The following is a 17,425-nucleotide window of genomic DNA, read 5'->3' on the forward strand; positions in this document are numbered from 1 at the left end:
TGGAATCTGTTTAAATCCCCATCTACATCTAACTCATTTTATCTCTACACCTAATTTCATTTTCACAGCCCGACAATTATTTTCTTACCCTTGTAATTGTTTCTGCATTTTTGTCTTGTAATTTTACCTTGTTGTAGTTGTTAGGTTATGACTGTCATCTGCCTCTAGCCAGAGGTATTGCTGCAAAAATCAGATTTTATAATTATAGAGTGAATTAATGATATAGTGTATTGAGATTTTTGGATGCACACTGTATCCAAAATGTGTCTAAGCTTTGCTAAAAGGTTTAAAAGTTTAAAGTCTTTAAAGCTCATTTTATGTCTGGTATCTCTCTCTGGCTATGTCTGCTACACCATTATGCTTATGATCAGGGCTTTGACTTTGCTCTTCCAAACAGCACATTTTCTCCAGTTGAGGCCCCTCTGTAGACCTAGACTAGGTTTGCATTTTCAGTCATACCCTGAAACTGTCCTGTTAAAATCTTTCTGATTTAATTCCCTAAGTGGTGCAGAGGAAGCAAAAAGGACCAAGATGTTCAGTGCATAATGGTTCATGAGTGAGGGACAGGTTCACCTTTTTTTTATTTTTTATTTTTAACTCTGTCTGTATATGTACAGTTCCTCGGTCAGTTCAGCTAAAGCTAATATGCAACTGGAGTGAACTGAGTCAGACATATCAAGAGGGTATCTTTCAAAGTTACAGCCTTTTAGCAATAAATTTGTTATTATCTCTCCGCTCAGTGAGGAAACAGTACCGAGACAGTAAATCATCATATTAGCTTCAGCTGAACTTCAGTTTTTGTACTCCTACTTTTACACTGGAATAACACCAAGAAAGGATTTCACAGCTATTAATGAGGAAAAAAAATCTGAGTAACAGAAAAAAAACTTCCAAGTTATCCTTAGCAAATCTGACAAGTGAAGCCATTTTTTGTTTTTCAGGTAGTGATACTCTTCATGGTATCTCTTCAGCAGGGGTTTTTCAGCTTTTTGTCACCAACCGAAGCTTAATAAGGAGCTCTTGATCCGCTGGACTGTTCACTTGTGAAGGCCAAATTCTTAAGCGATCTTTCGTGCTCTCTGCAGCCTTAAATGAGCATGACGTGTTCTTATTCAGAGGACCTTGAAAATCCTTGTTGAGCTGGACACGTTTCACTTGCGAAGGACAGACTTGTGAATTTTTTAATAGGGTCAGTTACATCTAACCTCAAGTACATCTGAATGTCAGTGCACTGATTAGATTGCCTTATACATTCACAGACATGTGCACACTTATTCTGGCCTTGACTGTGAATGTTAAAACCTCAAAACATGTTTGTCTGCCGATGGCCACTTCAGATTGTCATTAGAGAGATAAACAGACCAGGTAATGTGAGGATGTATATACCACAACTAGGCAACTATACATACTAAAGTGTCTACATAACAGAGGGATCATAACAATTTGATGCCAGCACTTAGCTAAATCAATAAGAAAAGTTACCAGAGGAGGGCAGAGGGAAGCCTCAGTACAGATAGAGTGAGAAGAAGGATTTAAAGAGAAGCAATGAAAGAAAAAAGAGAGGGAGAATAAGGGTGAGGGATGTGTAAGCATTGCTTTGGGGCACCAGTCTGTGTGTGTACCCTGCGGATGCCCTGTGCTGTCTAATCTTATTTATTTGCAGGCTCTAGTTCTTCAGTTACAGTACGTGGGACTGCTGGTCTGATAGCTGGTGCTTGCTTATAAACAAAAAACTATGCTCTCTTCCTGCTGCCTTCGCTATCTCATTTTCTTTAAATTATGTCCTCTGTGACCTCTACCTGAGAGTAATAATAAGAATGCCTTTCTCTGCAGGTAGGTCAGAGGTTAGGGTCAATAACCCAAAACTGACTCAGTGTCTTGTAGGGCTGCCCCCTAATGACCAAATGTTAGTCAATCAGAAAAGTATTTGTTGACCACATTTTCATTCTCCACAGGAACTTACAACACTGAGTCACTCAGTCAGTCAAGGACAGACATATTTTAACCAGCCGGTCTCTGCTGTTATTAGATAGCAATGTAACCAAGTGTCTTAGGTTCACCTGACTGGGCATATTTAGTAACAAAATTTAGTAATAAAATGAGAAACCGTACACAGAGATGTAGTGCAGTGGATAGCAGCATTTTATTTTCCTAACACACGTGAAAAGTGGGTATCTGCCAACAACTCCTGCCTTATGGCAGCCTTACAGCAACTATAAGGGGAACACACTACCTCAAATATGGAAACATATAGTAAACACAGGACAGTCAGTTACAGTTATTAAATCCAAACTGCGAGATCATTTCGAGGGAAAGGATGACCCCAAGAAAGTGACGTGCAAACTCTGAGGGCAATCATTCACCTATTATTTGTCGACCTGAAATATTTGAAACATGATGAGCCAACATAACATTAGCCACTTAGCACGGCTGCTCGCTCCAACGCTCTCCTTGCTGGTTGTTCCAACACATTCACAGCACAGGCTGTAAATAAAGATGGAAGAGCCTCAACGTCACCCATAGGTTTCTGAGAAGCGGTTTTGAAGCTCAGAGTGGGCTTCGCCGTTGTCCACATCTTGGTAGTGCCTGACTCCATTGATCTCTTGGCTAATTAAAAAATAGGCAAAGAGGAGGGGCACATGTGTAGCCAAGACTTTGGTACGTTCACTGGTAAGGACACGCTCACCCACCTGTCATTGAAAGCAGCGAGACCACAACTTTAAGCTTTAATAAAAATTAAACTGGTATGTTATATAAAAATTCACCCCCCGTACAGTTGTCATGAAGGGGCAAATTATTGTACCAGACTGCAAACGTGTTTATTTCTGCTGTAAAGTTGGACATTTTCACGTGGAAGTCTACAGCGATTGACTTGCTTTCCGAGTGAGGTCATTCAAAGAACTGCAGTTTTTGGCACTTCATTTTTCAGCCTCAGAGGCTGCAGCTTGATTCAAAGTCATAGCCACTTTTGTTGGTGTCATTAACAAACGGCTTGATTCATGCACAAGATGTATATTTCATTATAAGCTCATTATTACCGTTTTGCATTTCTCTGTAATGTAGCATAAAGTTAGCAATGTTACTTCGAACATTCTTTCGCAGCCATGGACCATCTTTTTTTTCTTTTTCGTTTTTTTTTTTAGAGCATGTTTATGCTTTCATTTGGCAGGGAAAGTGGAGTCAGACAGGTAATAGGTGAGAGAGAGTGGGGGAGAGACATGCAGTAAAGTGACCAGTCAGGATTCAAAGGGGGACCTGCTGCTCAGGGCTCCTTATGCCCACATGGTATGTGCCCCAACCACTTGGCCCTTTGAACCATTTTATGATGCCCCTAAAAATATTTACCTAAATAAATTAATTAATACAATTAAAACTAAAAGAATAGTCGACTGAACTAGTGACTAATAGTCCACCAGGAAAACCTAATGTCTTGAACAAGGAATCTTGAACAGAGTGGATATCTGCTGAAAGCTAAAACATGAACCAGTGTTTAAAGGCAGTATCCTGTAGCGTAATGTAACTGTGATTGACACAGATGTAAATATTTTTTCTTGTACAAGAAAAGCAGAGCAACTCAATATGTCTACACAGTATGAACGAATAGACAGATGGCTGCACCTGATCACACAATCACTTGCATTTATAGAATTCATCATTCATCATTAGTGATAGCTGCCATATGTTATCACACAAGCACACACTGAGCATTTTCAAACATATGAGAGGTAATGATTATGTTGCTATATATTTAAATCTCTGATCCCACTCCACAAAGAGAAACCTGTACTCACCCGTTAGAAGTTCCTCTGCCGGGTCTCGCACTCAGAAAAGTCATTCACAACACTGCTCAAATCCAAGTCTCTGCTCTGCTGTTCTCTATTGCGACTGTAGCCAATCCAGCTGACGTTAGCTTCCGGTTGCATGTCAACAATGCTAACATTCTCTGAACTTGAAGCATGCCAAGTAAAAACTTATCTTATGTCGTCAGTTCAGCCGTAAACTCCTTATTATCTCTTCTATCCTTCCTCTTCTGAATCCCCAGAAAGCCTTACTTTGTAATTTTTTGGAAAAAAATTACAAAATTTAATAAGTGGTATGTAGAAATAGTATTTATTTTTAATAAAACATACACTTTTGAAAAAATGCAATAAGGGCAATAAACATATAAATGTCTATGACTTAAAACCGTAAGTGTGATGGGCATCTGACTGCTGAAGAACCCTGGTCCAAATCCAGTACTTTGCATACTTTAAATTTGTTCCACATACGTAGGTCCATGTCATTTACAAAATGAAAATACAAATGTTACATTATAAAGAAATTCTTCCAAGTTTCTATGACATTGTCGCTAATATTACATAGATAGTGTAGTGTAGCTGTTAACTGTCATAAAGATGCGGTCCTACGATGGTGTAAAGTTAAGAATTAGAATTGGAAGTAATCCTTTATTTTCTAATTCTAGCTGCAATTTTGCTGAATTAACAGTCAAGCACTCCTCTGAAGATTCTTATAATCTTTTGTGCATACTTAGGGACTGATACTTTTTGAACCCAGATCCCTCCTACCTTGAACTCCAGCAGGAGCCACTAATGCTAATTCCTCACAGGCTTCTCACCCACAAGCCAGGCTCTGCTTTGAAGGACGGAACACAGGTCTCTACTTGGGCACTTGTTTTTCTTTGCATATTTTTATATTTGAAACAAGTGGACCACCGACTGCCCTGAGGGCTGCACTGTATTTATTTACACTGCTTATGCAAATTTACATAAAAAATTTGTGCCAAGCCAGCCTGTGTTGGTTACAAATCCAGCTGTGGGTGACAACAACATGTCAGGAATAAGTGACAAATGGATTGAGGCTGGAGGATCTCTGTCAGAGGCTATGGAGGATAGTGAGTCCCCTGCTTTTTTCTGTTTTGCACAAATTACATGTGCTGGTTCTTACACAATATGATACAGGAAGTGTTAACTAATGAGTAAGGTAAAGCCCTGGTTATCAGATAATAGGGCTCTGCTCATCTAGTCCAAGACTTCAGAATCACCAACATCTCAAACTTTAATTCAAAGGTTTCAGGTTGTTCTCATGAATGGCTGCCTCTCTGGTTTTGGGAACAGTTAATCATCTTCTTTGGAAATGTAGTTAAGGTTGAGAGAGTTGACAATCAAGTCAAACAAGGCTACTGTATCAAGGTTGCAGTAAATTGACTGCCTGAAATAACAGCTTTTAAACCATTATACTAAAGGAGAACAGAACAGAGCAGAGCACACTTGATGGCATTTTTTCAAAACAAAAATTGTTTTTGCTGTTGTTCCCATAGGTTTTGGAAAATGTTTAATTTATCAAGTGGCCCCTGTGGTACTTGAGGAAATAGTTTGAGAGGTTTTGGTGCTTATAGTTGTTTCTCCTTTGATTGCCTTGATGAAGGATTTAGGAAAAAAAAGCAAAGAAGCTTAGTTTAACAGTCATGCAGCTTAGTGGGCATTGGGAAATGAAATAGTAAGTTATCCATTGGATATTTAACTATTTACTCATTACTTACATATTCCAGAAAACATGTTACCTCAATCTACTTGACAAACACCAAGCTAACTGCTCCAAAACTACTAACACAGCTACTGTGAAAATGATACGGAGAAGATGCACACATCAGTTGCAGTGATTGGTTTGGGCAAAATACTAAATGGTCTTTTTATCAGACACCCATCAGACCAGGGTAAGAAAGTACTTTGGTCTCTGCATTAAAATTGGTGGGAATTCACAGGTTTTGTGTATTTTGTTCAATACACAAACAGTCGAATTGTGCTACTCGTGCTGTTAGAGACTGTGTGGGCTACAATACACTATTAGGTTTTCTGGGAGATTAAAAAAAAATCAAGTGTGATATAATGTTATGATACTGAAGGAGACGGAACTCAACTCCAACGGGCTCAGGCCCAATTCAACCCCTGTGAGCTACTGATGGAGTGAGGCAGGTAGACGAGATGTTCAGCTAACATAAGGTGATATGGTCCACTTCAGGGGTATCTGTAATCATATTGCAAGATTCTTTCAGGCATGACTATGGGAAATATGTTTTAATATTTACAATTACATGTAAGAAGGATATATACATGTTTCAAACCCCCCAACTGTTGTTTTTACCTCTTTTGGGGGGGTACAAGCCTTAATGGGTGGGGAGGGTCAGACTCAGGGGCTGCTGCTCTGTCATGGTGAGTGTGAATAAGAAGAGCAGTCAATAAGCTGCAGGTAAGAAAACTCTCACACACGAGCTAATATACATAAAATGACCATGATGCGACTGAGAGCTTTAACTTCAAACTGGAGTTTACGATCACAGATAGAAAGTGAAGTCAGCCAGTGGGTGTTCTGCATGTCTTATTACACAAACCTGGCAGCCAGCAAAGTAAACAAAGTGTGAAAGCAAGGCTAAAAAAGTATCGAATTGACTATTATAGTTGAAATCATGTGAAACATATTGCACCCATTGCATCAGTTATTTGATGTGTAATAGAACTGTTAGTGTGTGCTTTAATGATTTTGGCTTCAACTGATGGATCTTTTTCAGGCTTTGTGTGTTTGTGTGTTGGGGATCAGTGCTGCCAGTAAACTGGAGAAGAGAAAACAAAAGCCCAGTAAAGTCATAAAGTGTGTATCACAATCGGACATTTTTCAGCTTAAATAAAGGTTTAACTTCCCATTCACTAGCTTACGTTTACCAATGTAAGGACACATAGGAGTGCCCACAATACATGTACATGCAGTGATTAATACATCATACAGTTAAGGGTTGTTACTATGCATGCAGCATGGTACTTATGGTGTTTATACCTTATACTTCTAATCCAATTAAAATTCAAGTGCCACAGTTTTATTTATTGCTTTTTTTTCTGAGTTTATTGACTGATGGAAAGCCCAGACTCTCGTATTATATGGCAAAATTGATGTCACAAAACACCACAAGAATATTTAAAATGATGGAAAATTTGAGCTCAGTCACAAAAAGGGTAGTCTGGATTATAAGCATTAAACACTAATGCAGATAAGCCATGCAGGCATTAACTGTAATACTCCTTTATGTAACTTTCAATACTGGTGTGTTATGCATATTAGTTTGGAAAGTATGTATCAGGTAGATAATAAAAACCTAATGGCTTTGTATGACAAGCTTCATAAAGTGAAAATACAAAATGTTCTAAATGCTTTGTAGGCTGTAACAAGAACATTTGGATGGTTTTAGAAAAACATTTTTGCCTTCGTATTCAGTTGAAAATAACAGAGTAAGAAGGTGGCTCATGCACCACCAGTAGGTGGTGCTATTGCACCAAAAAGCTGTTTTCCCACCCCCAAAAGACATCAAAAGAAGAAGAACTACATTTTGCGACAGCACCTGTGGATTTATGGCAGCATGGTGCTGCATGAGTTCATGCAGGTTAAATAAAGTTTCCATTGCATGTACAATATTCCTTTACTGCCCTTTCTTCATGTTCTGCATAATAAAAAATATATTCCTGTTCCAGCTATAAGGTATTCTTCCCTATATGAGGGTTTTACATTATTAAACTGGTGGATTGCAGAGGAACAGCTACAGTGTAGATCCAGCTGTCATCATTAAACAGTTAAGTAGTGCCATAGCCAGCCAGGTGACCTCTGAATTGTGAGCAGTTGACCTGTCCTGGATATAATCCTTAAATAGCCTGACCTCACTTTTTACCCACAATCCCTCAGTCTCACATCTAACCAAACACTCTTATTCCCAAGTGACCCCAGCACTGATCTATGAAAGCAGGAGGCATTATCTGACTATCCTGGATTTCCACAGTAGTGACAAGGCTTTTCTCTGCAGACTGGTGAGCTCCCTGGCCTCAACAAAAAAAGATAAGAAGCACAAGTGAGGGTGTTTGTCTTGTGCGAAGTAACTACATGTCTTCCATGTGGGGTTGGGCTGCTTTCTGCCTTTCATCAGATAAATTTAAGACGTATTATTCCAAGAGGAAATAGCCAATATCTGACACAAACATTTACAAAAACATTGAGGTTGTTACAGGTTGTAATACTTATACAGACTGAATCCTCTGATTTGTAAAGATGGGTATAACAACAGTGTGATTTTATTGGGTGTAGTTTGTTATAGTTTACGATCTGCTGTGTTATCATTTAAGATTACAGCCAGCAAATTATGGTTTAATTATTTTGTATTAATTAGGCACTTATTAAATAGCTAGGATTCAAAATGGGAGAACAAAATAGGCATGACTTTCCCCAGTTATTGTAAGCATATTCTAATTAGAAATTGTTTAACCATAATTAACCTATAATTCCCTCATAAATACACACATTGTTCTTGTTTCGCTGTAACTATTAATGCAGCGTTTTAATTAGTAAAAGCTTATAACATAATTTTGGGTCATAATCTTGTTAAATGCTGCTGCTATGCAATGGCAATGATACGCTAACATTAGCTGCTTTTAAATTGCTTTATATATAGGGTTTTGTATTTAGTGTTCAATCTCTCATAACATTTTCAGTGGTTTGTGATCTGGCAACAGGCAGAAGAAAACTAATCATCAGGCGCGTTCCTTGTTGCTGTTGAGTACTAATCTCGTTCAATCGTGCAGCAGTGATGTAGTCATCAGTTTATTAAACCATGCATTAAACCGCACTGTTAATCTTAACATCAGCCCCATTTAATCAACAACTTGGTTGTGTTGAATCACTATTATTCTCTATTGATTGTTTAAATCTCTTGAACACACAGAAATACACACACATGCATGCACGCATGCATACAGTACATGTTTTCATATTGCACATACAATATTCCTACATCCCATTAGTGTTGTTTTGCTCTATTTTCTCTATCTTATCCCTAAATGCTTTCGGGCATTGTTAGAAATGCTGTTACACCAATGTGAAGTGGGTTTCAAACATCCATTTCAAAGAACAATGATCTTAACTGAAACCAATTATTCACACCTGGTTTTTCTCATAGATTTTTTGGCATATGTAGCCCTAATTGTACACATGAGATATTTAGTTTTGCCACCCTTCTCCAGCTTCTGGAACATTCAATCTTCTACTAATTCCCAGTATCAGCAAATGCAAAGGGGAAGCAAAACCTCATGCTGATACCACTTTGTCAATACTGTCAAAGTGTTTGATTCTACCCTGTGATACCCTTCATCCTAATTAGTTTTCTAACTGCCACAACCCTCTTAGTTGCCAGGTCAAAATCATTGATGCTGGCAAAGTCAATGACTATCTTGTGAGTTCCATTTCTCAGAAAATAGCTCCCTGTTGTTGTAGTATGGGTGAAGAAGCAAGCCATCACATCTGTGAAGTCACTTTGTATGGACCGGCTGTGTAGGTGGTAGCTGCTATGACTTTTACTGTGCTGAAAATAAACCTGCTTATTCAGAGTAGCAATTACTGTGTCATCATCTTTCTGTTGTAATTATGCCCCCCCCCCCCTCTCTGCAGTTACCGTTACAGAAGATTTTCCTGTAACAACCATAAAGGTGCATTTGGTTTAGTTTGGCAGCCTTCTGAAATATAATATGAGGCCTCTTTAACAAAAGATCAACTCTACACTGCATTTTCCTGGCTCATTCCTTGTATAGAAGAGGACAAGTGAGTCTCACAGCCACAGTCTGTTGTGTTTTAATAAACAAACATCAACAACCATGGTAGTATTTCAGTTTCTATAATCTATATTTTCATACAGTGTGCACCTGATTAACACGCTATATAACGACAACAAACAGCAGTTTGTTTGAGGATGCTGACATACCTGTATTGACTTATATAAAAGAGCAACAGGGACCACTCAGTCATTTAGTCGACTGACATATGCAATAACCTGTACCACTGGAAATGGTATTCAGAGAACCAATTTTTAACACTGACAAGGGACTTCTCATTGGGGAGATGCAGTCAGAAAGAGGTGAAATCAACTGAAATACCAGAGACCATCCAGAAAGCTTCAAGACAAGTCACATGGAGAGAATGGAAGAGAGTGATATAAAAGGCTAAATATAAAAGGCACTGATGCATCATACTCATCATACTAAGACGAAAGTCCTCCGGGTATACATTCTACCTATGCATCAATGTTATTGATACAGTAAGACATAAAGGTTATTGTCGTGGTGATTTTAGCTATTACATACTCAATTCAAGCCATAAGGGTAAAAATGGTAGAGCATCCAGCCACTGGAAACACAGAAGAGGGAGGTCGGTAACAAGCCTCCATCGACCTCATTAGATTGTAGGGAAGCTTCAACCTAACAACGGGTCTTGTCTCTTGTGAGGCCACATACTGAACGTGCACACACACACACACACATGCATACACACCTCAAGATACTTTTCCATTACATTGCATGAAACATACATATACACACACACACAGAGGAACAGATGCAGATGTGTGCACACAAACATCCACACACAGCATCCATAGCCCTGCTTTTTCCTGACACTCCTTGCCTGCTCAAAGGAGGGTTGTAAGCCCCAGGTAAATCAAGTACTACTGTTGGCCCCACTGTACCTACCTGCAACTGTTGCTTGTAAAATAGGTGAGGTAAATAAGACAGGTGGTTTTTCCCCACCTGATCCCTGCCTCGGCTGTACTGCATAGTCATCTGAGATAGTTTATAATCCTGCATATCCCCACACTGTACTGGATGGTGCTGTTGGTTTTGGTGAGATCAGAGAGCTGTGAAGCTGGCAGACTTTTTGTGACCACACCACAGCATTATCATAACCTGCAGTCACATGACCAAATGTCGCAGCCCTCAGTCCTGACAATCATTGGGTCAAAAAGAAGCATAGATTAGTCACTTTAAAAAAGGTTCTCATCAATAAAAAAAATTGATATAACCACTTTGCACATGCAAATGCTAGGGCCTGTGATAACATGCAACAAATCATTAAGACATAATGAAATATGTCGGTGCTTTTCTAAGTGTTAATGGGATGTTGGAGGATAAAATTTGTATGTGTGAGATTTTCTGTGCATATTGTGAGCCAGCTCCACCAGTTCTACAACTTCAAAATCAAAAGAACACAGTTAACCTTGAGATGCAACAAGTGTGATTCTGCAAAAAGATCACATGGCCAGATGGCTTAGTGGTGACAACATGAACAGCAATGTCCGAAGGCTGTCACTTACTGAGCATGTCAAAGAGATGTAGGCTGCTCTGTGATCACTGAGAAGTGTGCAAGAAAGGACGACCTGGCCACATTTTCAAAGGCAAGAAAGATTCAAGTGATGATTTTTGAAGGTCTGGCAGAATACAAAAAAGATGTAATCAATCACTGCTCTCAGGAAAATAGCCAGGTGCTTTCCAAAGATGGTTGTTTTGCAAGGTCTATTATATAGGCGCTTCTTCAGTATTGATGAGCCTATTGTAATAACATCAAACTGATGATCGGTATTGTCCCTAAAAACCCCAATTAGGAGGTCCCTGATTCTGCAAGTACACCACTTCCTAGAAAAAAAACAAGATACTGTATACTTGAGTTTTATATTCCCAGAATTTTTCTTCATCTGTCCATTGCATCACACATGATGCTCATATTGAGCTATTTCACTATAAATAATACAGAAGCTTAACCAGTCTGAGTATAACCAAACAAAATCCCCACATCATTAAAAAACAATTACCTATTCCAGACACAGAGCAATGTGATCATCCCACTGGATGAAGTCTAGTATTTGCAGCTTTCTTTTTTCTTACCCCTGCTTTGACTTACAAATTATTGTGGACCACCTTAAGATCCTAACGTCCATTATCAGCCACTAGTTACCTTTGTTTCTCTGCCATTCATATCGGGAAGGTAGCCTACACTCTAATCTGATTTTAGCTGCAGGAAATGGCTGCCTATGGTTTTGTGTTGGTGGTTGATGAGAGCCATTGGCAAGCAATCACACAGTCTAACACAGAACTGAAACAATGAGTTGAAAGTGGCTGCAAGCATAATGGAACCACAGTGTAGGTTGTTAATTCTCAGTGGGTTCGGCACTATAACCAACCATAAACATAACCAGGACTATTCAATCCATTAAGTACTGCACACCTAGTAGATCACTGTCTTACTTAAAATCTTGCTGCTGACTATTCCAGAGCTGTGGTTTTTGTGGGCTTTGCTATTTCCAGAGATTAGCAGTTATTGCGAAAGTATTTTATTGAACATTAATTTATCAAAGCTATGACCAAAAGGTCATACGGACAGGAGGATCTATGCTTGCTTTGTTCACCAAACAAAAGACTCTCAGGCTCTTGAGGTAAATGTCAAGGAAGCTGCCACTGAAAGGCTGTACAACCCCTGCTTTTATTCGACACTTGACAAAAGAGGTTGAAAAAAGATTGTTCAAAGTGACGCATGAGTCATGTCATGCCAAGCTTGACTCTGACTCATCACCCCTCTTCATCTCACTTTCACCCTTTAATTTTTTGGCCTTTTTAAGGCTGAAATAGAAAGCCAGAAGAAGAGCTTTTGAGTGAGTAAATAATTTTTCCTTCCACACCTTGAGGGTCTGTGTGTGGCAGACACCATCTGCTGGCGCTGGAATGATCTGGAACTGGTGCTACTCATTTGAAGTCTACAGGGAAAAACTCTTGAATGGACTACACAGTCCTGTTTCAGGCTATTCAGACCAAACACACTGTACAGCAAGATAATTGGGAAGAAATTTCATTTCTCCTGGGAAATTCTCTTCTTTCTTTCTTCTTTTGCTATTAATCCTCATTCCTTTCCCTCTGTCATCCTGTTAATCGCTGAACAATGTCTGTCACACCACTGGTCCAGATAGCTCACTGGAACTGTCAGAGAATTCCCTGTCGGCCTGCAAGTAGTTTTTAAGCCATTTACCTCTGATATTTTATCAAGCCCTACAGGAGCCAAAGCCAATTTGAACATTCCCTGTCCAGTGACATTGATTGTGAGTGTATGTCTGCATGCATGACTGTACAAAGGGGTGCCTGATATCCTCAGACATTGTAGCCTAACTGTAGCTTAAGCACTTACAACTCTCTGGGGAATAGTGTGTGTGTGTGTGTGTGTGTGTGTGTGTCTGTGTGTGTGTGCAGCTCTGGAGCAGATCTGGGTGATAGTCATGGAGAGGTTCACTCTTTTTTCTACGCACCTAGATGTTTTGACTAGCTGTTGCTCAAGTTTCAAAAGACCCAGAGAGATGGGCTGTTTTGCATTCTCGAAATGTGTGAGGATGGATTTCGACCCAGCCAAGCGTTAGGTGTGTATACGTTATTTTGGTCCGCTTTTGATGGGAAGGCAGTCACTTGAAGACACTTCACAAGACTTTGTGAAGGTGTTAGTGATATTCAGATGATACAAACTGCACTGTAAAGGCAAAGAACACAGTACTGTGTGTGTACGCCTCACCATGTAACTACAGTAGGCCCTGAAAAACAACAAAAAATGTGTGACAACAAATATAATTAGTGCTAAAAAAATTAATATTTCGTGAAACACTGCAGCAAACAGAGCCTACTCAGTGTAACAATATACTTGCTCCACATACTCATTTAGGGTTACATGTACTAATACATAATGCATCATAATGTTTATATATACCACACGGATCAATATGGGCACACCATTAATGTACAGATAACCCAAACAGCTGACATAACTTTCTCAGCAAATAACTGTAACCTGGAGCATAACCAGATCATAGTGGACCTTCTATTGGCTTTCAGACCTAATTGGCTCCTCCATCCTTTCAGTGACGGTGCTGCTCCCTAGAGTGTCGACGTATTTGACTTACTGAGGAATGGGTTTCAGGGGGGAGAGAATGTGGGCCAGTCAGATACATTCACACGGATCCAATACAATTAAATGATTTTCTTGTCAAAACACAATGGTACTGCTGAGTCGGATGACCGTCATACACATAATGTAAAATATACAGGAGTCTCGTCTGTCACATGAGCCTTGTGCATTTATCACTAGGATATGCAAGAATTCCACTGTTAGTTACAGGGGTTGATGTTCACGCTGCCTGTAAACAGGAGGCCATTTTGAGCATCCAGTTCTGCTATGAAGTTAAACTATTTATATAACATCTTAGCTTGTTTATCTTTCAGACAGAACCACACGCAAAGGTCACAGAAGCTCCCGTGCCCACTCCTTTGCCTTTTTTGTTTATTCTGGTCCAACATGAGCTTTCTTTTACTGCTTTTTAATATTCTAGGTCTGGTATAAAGACCATGTAATCCATGCACCATGATTAGAGGGTGTTTGTGGACCTTGACAACTAGACGGTTTAACTATTACAAATAATAATGGCGATATCAAAGTATGCAAGACACTAATTAACCTGTCTTAAGGCAGGCCAGAGTTTACTCCTCTCCCAAGGGTGCAATGCCCCAGTGCTACTCTACAGTGAATGAAAAGAAAGGTGGACTTTTTGGTACCTTGTGCAGCTTTTTGAAGTATTTTATTAAACTGGCAGCACTCCTTTAATGAAAAGAAAGACACTGTATGCCTTATGGTTTCCACTTTTTGCAAAACCTGACCACGCTTGTGCCACTCTACCTCAGTGCAAGTGAGATTTCCCTGGTGAATGGCTTTCAGATGTGTCTCTTTAATAAATGAGGTTTTGACTTCGCAGGCTGGATCAAATTTGGGGCACCAGAACCCTGTAAACAAATAACTTTTGTTTGGGTTAGTAATTGGATTTAATAAGCACAGGCTGTGACACTGTGTTGGTTTTGTTGAATGCATGTCACCTCTCTCGGGAACAGTGTGTTGAATTGAAATGTCAGTATTGACTGGCCAGCTGCATCAAGTGATTTGGCTTTAAACCTCTTAACTATTGTGCTAATACTGTGCCTTATCCTCTTAAACACTGTTTGCCACCTTAATGTGAATATCCTTATGTAAGCCAATCTCTCACATTGTAAACTCCCTGTCCCCTGATATTAATTCAAATAATTCATGCTGAGATGAATATCTGTTTTTAAATGGACAATTGTCCAGAAGCATCTAGGAGGTATGATTCAGTGAAGCTGTCTGTGTCAAACAGCTGGGCTTGCCAGTCTTGTATTAGGCAGCTCTGTTAAGGATGGTTTCCACACAGTATTGTGCGACAGATTAGAGACAGGGAGGTCTGGGATCCATATGGATGAACAATGTGTCTGTAGACTGTCACTGGATAGACAGCAGATAGACACAACATCCAGTCTCAGCAGATTATCTTGGTATTTAACTAAAAATGCGCTCGCTTTGGATTAGCTGATGATTGTACTTCTATTTAGAAAGTATTCAAATTGTTAATTCCGCCAAAGTGGAGTTGACATACCTAATTTCTTTGTGAAATGAAGCCTGGCAAAGTGTCCTTTTCAGTGACAGCACTAATTTGGTAGTCATGTGTTTTGACCAGGGCTGAGCTATCAACAGATCCGTACCACTGTCTTGGAGAGCAGCTGCCGACCAGATGTCCAAGTCATTTTTGTTGTTTTTTTTTTATCTGAGGTGTCACTCATTGGTTTGGTAATATTTTAGCAGTAGCCTATCATATACATTGTTTTGTTCTTTTCCTTTTTTGTCTTCTGTTATTACTGACTCATTAAAAAACTATGTCTGATATCATCATTATTAAAATGACAAATTTACCAAAACGTTGCACAGTGATTCACATTGTAAATCTCTATATCTTATATATCTTAATATATATATATATATATATATATAAAAAAAAAAAAAAAAAAAAAAACAGTGCAGCGACATCAGGCGATATAAACGATTAAAATACCTGAATCATCAAAAGATCACTTTTACGCTGAATGCCACAGATTCGCTGTGAGACCAAGTTGGTTCATCAAGAGCGCTGTATTTAATTTCTTTTGCCTGCTGCTGTCAACTTGTTAAAGCTGCTCAGCGGGTGTTGATTGGACACAGGACGGGCTGTGCAGCCGAGCAGCAGGCACCTGCCCTGCACCAAGCTCTGTGTCGACCCGCTCTGCCTCTGGAGAACACAGCGCTAATTACAAACTGGTACAAGGTACAAACAGATCTGAAATCTGCGGGCTGCAGAGGACAGTTTGACACAGGCACGCTGCCACGCTCAAGAATTAAACTACAGCTCACTTAGAGCACTTCTCCTGCGCTGGAATACGGTACGGAGAGCAAATGTTTACTTTCAGTTGTTTTTGCATGAAAAGCCAACCTGCATCAATAATGCAAACACACCACATGCAATGCAAATAAATCCTCTCTATGTACCTGGCTGTGTATGTGGCGCACAGATTACGCGCACTCACTCAGTCATTCACAGAAACAGTGTTTGTTTGGAAATGGGAAAATGGGCTTTTGGGGGAAGCGACAAACAGTGAGCCAACAGCGGTGGCAAATTCACCTTGAAAGTTAATATCTCAGGAATCTCACCCAATAAATCAGTTTGTATCACCCCGAGTCATTCATGAGGCTGAAGTAGACCACCGATCCCTGCTGGGTACAAATGCTTGCACATGCAGTAGTATCTGAGCAAGGTTTAGAGCTACGGACCGATTGAAACTGTAGATTGTCTTGTTGTATGCAAAGTTTGGCGCATCTCAGAGAAAAATAACTGTCTTACCTTCACGCCATAAGTTTGACTGAGTCTCTGTTTTTTACAGGCACCGGCTGTTAAATCCCAGAGCATCCACAGTTAGCTCCCACTGTATCCTTCATTTGCTTTGCACATTGTTTACTCTTTATAAATCAAAAGAGTCTGTGCAGCAGCTCGGGTGCGAGGCATCAGTCTATAGGCTGGGAGGGGGGAAAAAAACTGCGATACTGGGAGCCAAAAAATTACATTCAAAGGAAAAAAATAAAATAAAACCACATAAAATCATGTACTTCTTTTTCAAATTTCCGGTTGTTTACTGAAAACCTCGATGAATTATTCTCTTCAGTTTCGGTCTTCAAAGAAATGAGGCAGAGGTGAAACTGTGCGGTGTCCGTCTGGTGTGCGGGAGCTTTACGCACGGAGTAGAGTTACCTTCGGTTCTGACGGAGGCAGGAGACGCGGTGACTGTAAAGAACTGTGGAAAATCAAGGCGGGGTTACATCTGTTCAAACCCTGGCAGGGACCTATGTTTCGCTTAATGTCACTGACACCGGTGAAACCTTATATTACCTTATGTTTGGGTCACATTTTCCCCGCTGCACTCTCCACTTTGCGCTGTGCTTTTAAATGTTTTTTTTTTTCCAGTATTTTTCAGCTTTTGATGAAAGACTGCATCAGAGTTTAAAAATAGATAGTTTGGTAATAATTGAACTGAAATTCACGTTGTCGCCTGTGATAGACAAATGTATTAGTGCAACATGAAAAGATTGTAATGTAATAGGAATAGGTGGAAATGAAGGAACACTGCTTACACTTTCGTTAACCCCCCCCCCCCCCCCCTTTCTCTCTCTC

At 39.7% G+C, this 17,425-nt stretch overlaps 1 protein-coding gene across 1 annotated transcript in view; it reads right to left on the reverse strand.

Moving 5' to 3' along the window:
• Positions 1-17,024, reverse strand: part of drd2a (dopamine receptor D2a) — a 35,467-nt gene extending 18,443 nt beyond the window's left edge. The window contains exon 1 of the mRNA XM_071497007.1: positions 16,601-17,024. The gene's annotated coding sequence lies outside the window, so the exon portion shown is untranslated. The remainder of the gene's footprint in view (positions 1-16,600) is intronic.
• Positions 17,025-17,425: the final 401 nt, after the last annotated feature.

This window comes from Trachinotus anak, unplaced genomic scaffold, assembly GCF_046630095.1.
Source record: "Trachinotus anak isolate AG129_WGS33_773 ecotype Australia unplaced genomic scaffold, CSIRO_AGI_Tana_v1 ptg000014l, whole genome shotgun sequence".
Classification (NCBI taxonomy): domain Eukaryota; kingdom Metazoa; phylum Chordata; class Actinopteri; order Carangiformes; family Carangidae; genus Trachinotus; species Trachinotus anak.